This window comes from Phalangium opilio, unplaced genomic scaffold (genome assembly GCF_054372755.1).
Source record: "Phalangium opilio isolate 3A_F unplaced genomic scaffold, DU_Popi_V2 ptg000021l_1, whole genome shotgun sequence".
Lineage (NCBI taxonomy): Eukaryota > Metazoa > Arthropoda > Arachnida > Opiliones > Phalangiidae > Phalangium > Phalangium opilio.
Window position 1 is genome coordinate 5,110,115 of NW_028324153.1, and position 5,798 is coordinate 5,115,912.

The window sequence follows — 5,798 nt, forward strand, 5'->3', positions numbered from 1 at the left end:
CCAAACATGCATTAGCGGAAGCTATGAGCGTTTCTTACTAGGCAGCGACTAAGCTATAAGAAAGTTAAAGCCCATTTATAAATGAAACAATAAAGGAAGGCCATGCATGCAAAAACAATAGCAAGGAATGATGGAAAAAAGAGCAATGAAATGTTGAAGTGAAGAATAAAATTAAAAGGACACTGCAGTAACTTTTAATGGCTAACTGACTTTGCAGCAACCCTCTATCTCAAAAAAATATCCAAATAAAATTTTCAGGTGGACTATTACCCGCTATGTCGAATAGAAACCATTCTTATGACCATTTCTGTGTTCTTCAGTGGCAAGTGGATGAGCACCATGTTCATGGAAAGCAGAAGGCTCTTTGAGGAATCTTCAGCAAAAACTGGAGGAAGGCTATTCAAGAAGCTTGCACCCACCTGCAACAAAAAAATAATGTTAATAACATGGTTAATACATTACGAGAACTTACCAAATTTGCAATACGCAGAGCTTCACGTTCTTCTATAATAAGTGGAATATTGTTGAGGAATGCCTTTCATTGTCACCTCGGGAATGGGTTCTCTGTTGGCGGTGGACATCATTTACCTGCTTTGTGATATGTTATCATATCTTTGTCCTCTCTTCGGGCGTGTTACCTAAGTCACTGATGACCAACAAGGGTACAACCTTCAACTCATAGAGGGAATGTGGCGCCTTTTTCTGTTTTTTAAACATGTTTCCTTACTATCTATAATTCAATACGATAACTACAAATAAATCTTACCAATGTTAGATTATAAAAATATACATGTAATTACAACTTCAAAAGTTGAAGATAAATTACACAGAATGAAAAAATTACTGTTTCACCATTACCAATAAAACTACTGACACAAAAATCGGTGTGCCCTTCACGTTATGCCTTCATTACGCTTAGGTAGAGCGTTACTTTGACAACATCGAACCGCAACCATTGCGCCACGCAAGCCCAAAAGTTAAACGTTCGTCAGGTATTGTGGAAAAACTCTGACATTTTGCGTTACATCTGAGACCTCACAACACCGCTCCCGGATGGGCTCGAACCACAAACCTATTGGTTAACAGCCGAACGCCCTAACCATTGAGCCACGGAAGCTCAGAAATTAAATGGTCGTCACGTATTGTGGAAAAACTTTGGCTTTCTGCGTTACATTTGAGATCCCACAACATCGCTCCCGGGTGGGCTCGAAGCACCAACCTGTTGGTTAAAACCGAACGCGCTAACCATTGCGCCACGGAAGCCCAAAAATAAAATGGTCGTCAGGTATTGTGGAAAAACTTTGGCTTTCTACGTTACATTTGAGATCCCACAACACCGCTCCCGGATGGGCTCGAACCACCAACCTATTGGTTAACAGCCGAAAGCGCTAGCCATTGCGCCGCGAAAGCCCAAAAGTTAAATTCTCGTCAGGTATGGTGTAAAAAGCTTTACTTCTTACGTCACATCTGAGAACTCACAACACCGCTCCCGGATGGGCTCGAACCACCAACCTATTGGTTAACAGCCGAACGCGCTAACCATTGAGCCACGGAAGCTCAGAAATTAAATGGTTGTCAGGTATTGTGGATAAGTTATGACTTATTACGTTACATCTGAGACCCTGCAACACCTCTCCCGGTTGGGCTCGAACCACCAACCTATTGGTTAACAGCCGAACGTGCTAACCATTGCGCCACGGAAGCCCAAAATTTAAATGCTCTTCAGGTATTGTGTAAAAACCTTGACTTTTTACGTCACATCTGAGACGTCACAACACCGCTCCCGGATGGGCTTGAACCACCAACCTTTCGGTTAACAGCCGAACGCGCTAACCATTGCGCCACGGAAGCCCAAAAATTAAATGGTCGTCAGGTATTGTGGAAAAACTTTGGCTTTCTACGTTACATTCGAGATCCCACAACACCGCTCCCGGGTGGGCTTGAACCACCAACCTTTCGGTTAACAGCCGAACGCGCTAACCATTGCGCCACGGAAGCCCAAAAATTAAATGGTCGTCAGGTATTGTGGAAAAACTTTGGCTTTCTACGTTACATTCGAGATCCCACAACACCGCTCCCGTGTGGGCTTGAACCACCAACCTTTCGGTTAACAGCCGAACGCGCTAACCATTGCGCCACGGAAGCTCAGAAATTAAATGGTTGTCAGGTATTGTGGAAAAACTTTTGCTTTCTACGCTTCATTTGAGACCCCACAACACCTCTCCCGGGTGGGCTCGAACCACCAACCTTTCAAATAACAGCTGAACGCGCTAACCATTGCGCCACGGAAGCCCAAAAATTAAATGCTCGTCAGGTATTGTGTAAAAACCTTGACTTTTTACGTCACATCTGAGACCTCACAACACCGCTCCCGGATGGGCTCGAACCACCAACCTTTTGGTTAACAGCCGAACGTGCTAACCATTGCGCCACGGAAGCCCAAAAATTAAATGGTCGTCAGGTATTGTGGAAAAACTTTGGCTTTCTACGTTATATTTGAGATCCCACAACACCGCTCCCGGGTGGGCTTGAACCACCAACCTTTCGGTTAACAGCCGAACGCGCTAACCATTGCGCCACGGAAGCCCAAAAATTAAATGGTCGTCAGGTATTGTGGAAAAACTTTGGCTTTCTACGTTACATTCGAGATCCCACAACACCGCTCCCGGGTGGGCTTGAACCACCAACCTTTCGGTTAACAGCCGAACACGCTAACCATTGCGCCACGGAAGCTCAGAAATTAAATGGTTGTCAGGTATTGTGGAAAAACTTTTGCTTTCTACGCTTCATTTGAGACCCCACAACACCTCTCCCGGGTGGGCTCGAACCACCAACCTTTCAAATAACAGCTGAACGCGCTAACCATTGCGCCACGGAAGCCCAAAAATTAAATGCTCGTCAGGTATTGTGTAAAAACCTTGACTTTTTACGTCACATCTGAGACCTCACAACACCGCTCCCGGATGGGCTCGAACCACCAACCTTTTGGTTAACAGCCGAACGTGCTAACCATTGCGCCACGGAAGCCCAAAAATTAAATGGTCGTCAGGTATTGTGGAAAAACTTTGGCTTTCTACGTTACATTTGAGATCCCACAACACCGCTCCCGGGTGGGCTCGAACCACCAACCTATTGGTTAACAGCCGAACGCGCTAACCATTGAGCCACGGAAGCACAGAAATTAAATGGTTGTCAGGTATTGTGGAAAAACTTTTGCTTTCTACGTTTCATTTGAGACCCCACAACACCTCTCCCGGGTGGGCTCGAACCACCAACCTTTCGATTAACAGCTGAACGCGCTAACCATTGCGCCACGGAAGCCCAAAAATTAAATGCTCGTCAGGTATTGTGTAAAAACCTTAACTTTTTACGTCACATCTGAGACCTCACAACACCGCTCCCGGATGGGCTCGAACCACCAACCTTTTGGTTAACAGCTGAACGTGCTAACCATTGCGCCACGGAAGCCCAAAAATTAAATGGTCGTCAGGTATTGTGGAAAAACTTTGGCTTTCTACGTTACATTTGAGATCCCACAACAACGCTCCCGGGTGGGCTCGAACCACCAACCTATTGGTTAACAGCTGAACGCGCTAACCATTGCGCCACGAAAGCCCAAAAATTAAATGCTCGTCAGGTATTGTGTAAAAACCTTGACTTTCTACGTCACATCTGAGACCTCACAACACCGCTCCCGGATGGGCTCGAACCACCAACCTATTGGTTAACAGCCGAACGCGCTAACCATTGAGCCACGGAAGCTCAGAAATTAAATGGTTGTCAGGTATTGTAGAAAAACTTTTGCTTTCTACGTTTCATTTGAGACCCCACAACACCTCTCCCGGGTGGGCTCTAACCACCAACCTTTCGATTAACAGCTGAACGCGCTAACCATTGCGCCACGGAAGCCCAAAAATTAAATGCTCGTCAGGTATTGTGTAAAAACCTTGACTTTTTACGTCACATCTGAGACCTCACAACACCGCTCCCGGATGGGCTCGAACCACCAACCTTTTGGTTAACAGCCGAACGTGCTAACCATTGCGCCACGGAAGCCCAAAAATTAAATGGTCGTCAGGTATTGTGGAAAAACTTTGGCTTTCTACGTTACATTTGAGATCCCACAACAACGCTCCCGGGTTGGCTCGAACCACCAACCTATTGGTTAACAGCTGAACGCGCTAACCATTGCGCCACGAAAGCCCAAAAATTAAATGCTCGTCAGGTATTGTGTAAAAACCTTGACTTTCTACGTCACATCTGAGACCTCACAACACCGCTCCCGGATGGGCTCGAACCACCAACCTATTGGTTAACAGCCGAACGCGCTAGCCATTGAGCCACGGAAGCTCAGAAATTAAATGGTCGTCAGGTATTGTAGAAAAACTTTTGCTTTCTACGTTTCATTTGAGACCCCACAACACCTCTCCCGGGTGGGCTCGAACCACCAACCTTTCGATTAACAGCTGAACGCGCTAACCATTGCGCCACGGAAGCCCAAAAATTAAATGCTCGTCAGGTATTGTGTAAAAACCTTGACTTTTTACGTCACATCTGAGACCTCACAACACCGCTCCCGGATGGGCTCGAACCACCAACCTTTTGGTTAACAGCCGAACGTGCTAACAATTGCGCCACGGAAGCCCAAAAATTAAACGGTCGTCAGGTATTGTGGAAAAACTTTGGCTTTCTACGTTACATTTGAGATCCCACAACACCGCTCCCGGATGGGCTCGAATCACCAACCTATTGGTTAACAGCCGAAAGCGCTAGCCATTGCGCCGCGAAAGCCCAAAAGTTAAATTCTCGTCAGGTATTGTGTAAAAAGCTTTACTTTCTACGTCACATCTGAGACCTCACAACACCGCTCCCGGATGGGCTCGAACCACCAACCTATTGGTTAACAGCCGAACGCGCTAGCCATTGAGCCACGGAAGCTCAGAAATTAAATGGTCGTCAGGTATTGTAGAAAAACTTTTGCTTTCTACGTTTCATTTGAGACCCCACAACACCTCTCCCGGGTGGGCTCGAACCACCAACCTTTCGATTAACAGCTGAACGCGCTAACCATTGCGCCACGGAAGCCCAAAAATTAAATGCTCGTCAGGTATTGTGTAAAAACCTTGACTTTTTACGTCACATCTGAGACCTCACAACACCGCTCCCGGATGGGCTCGAACCACCAATCTATTGGTTAAATGCCGAACGCGCTAGCCATTGAGCCACGGAAGCTCAGAAATTAAATGGTCGTCAGGTATTGTAGAAAAACTTTTGCTTTCTACGTTTCATTTGAGACCCCACAACACCTCTCCCGGGTGGGCTCGAACCACCAACCTTTCGATTAACAGCTGAACGCGCCAACCATTGCGCCACGGAAGCCCAAAAATTAAATGCTCGTCAGGTATTGTGTAAAAACCTTGACTTTTTACGTCACATCTGAGACCTCACAACACCGCTCCCGGATGGGCTCGAACCACCAACCTTTTGGTTAACAGCCGAACGTGCTAACCATTGCGCCACGGAAGCCCAAAAATTAAACGGTCGTCAGGTATTGTGGAAAAACTTTGGCTTTCTACGTTACATTTGAGATCCCACAACACCGCTCCCGGATGGGCTCGAATCACCAACCTATTGGTTAACAGCCGAAAGCGCTAGCCATTGCGCCGCGAAAGCCCAAAAGTTAAATTCTCGTCAGGTATTGTGTAAAAAGCTTTACTTTTTACGTCACATCTGAGAACTCACAACACCGCTCCCGGATGGGCTCGAACCACCAACCTATTGGTTAACAGCCGAACGCG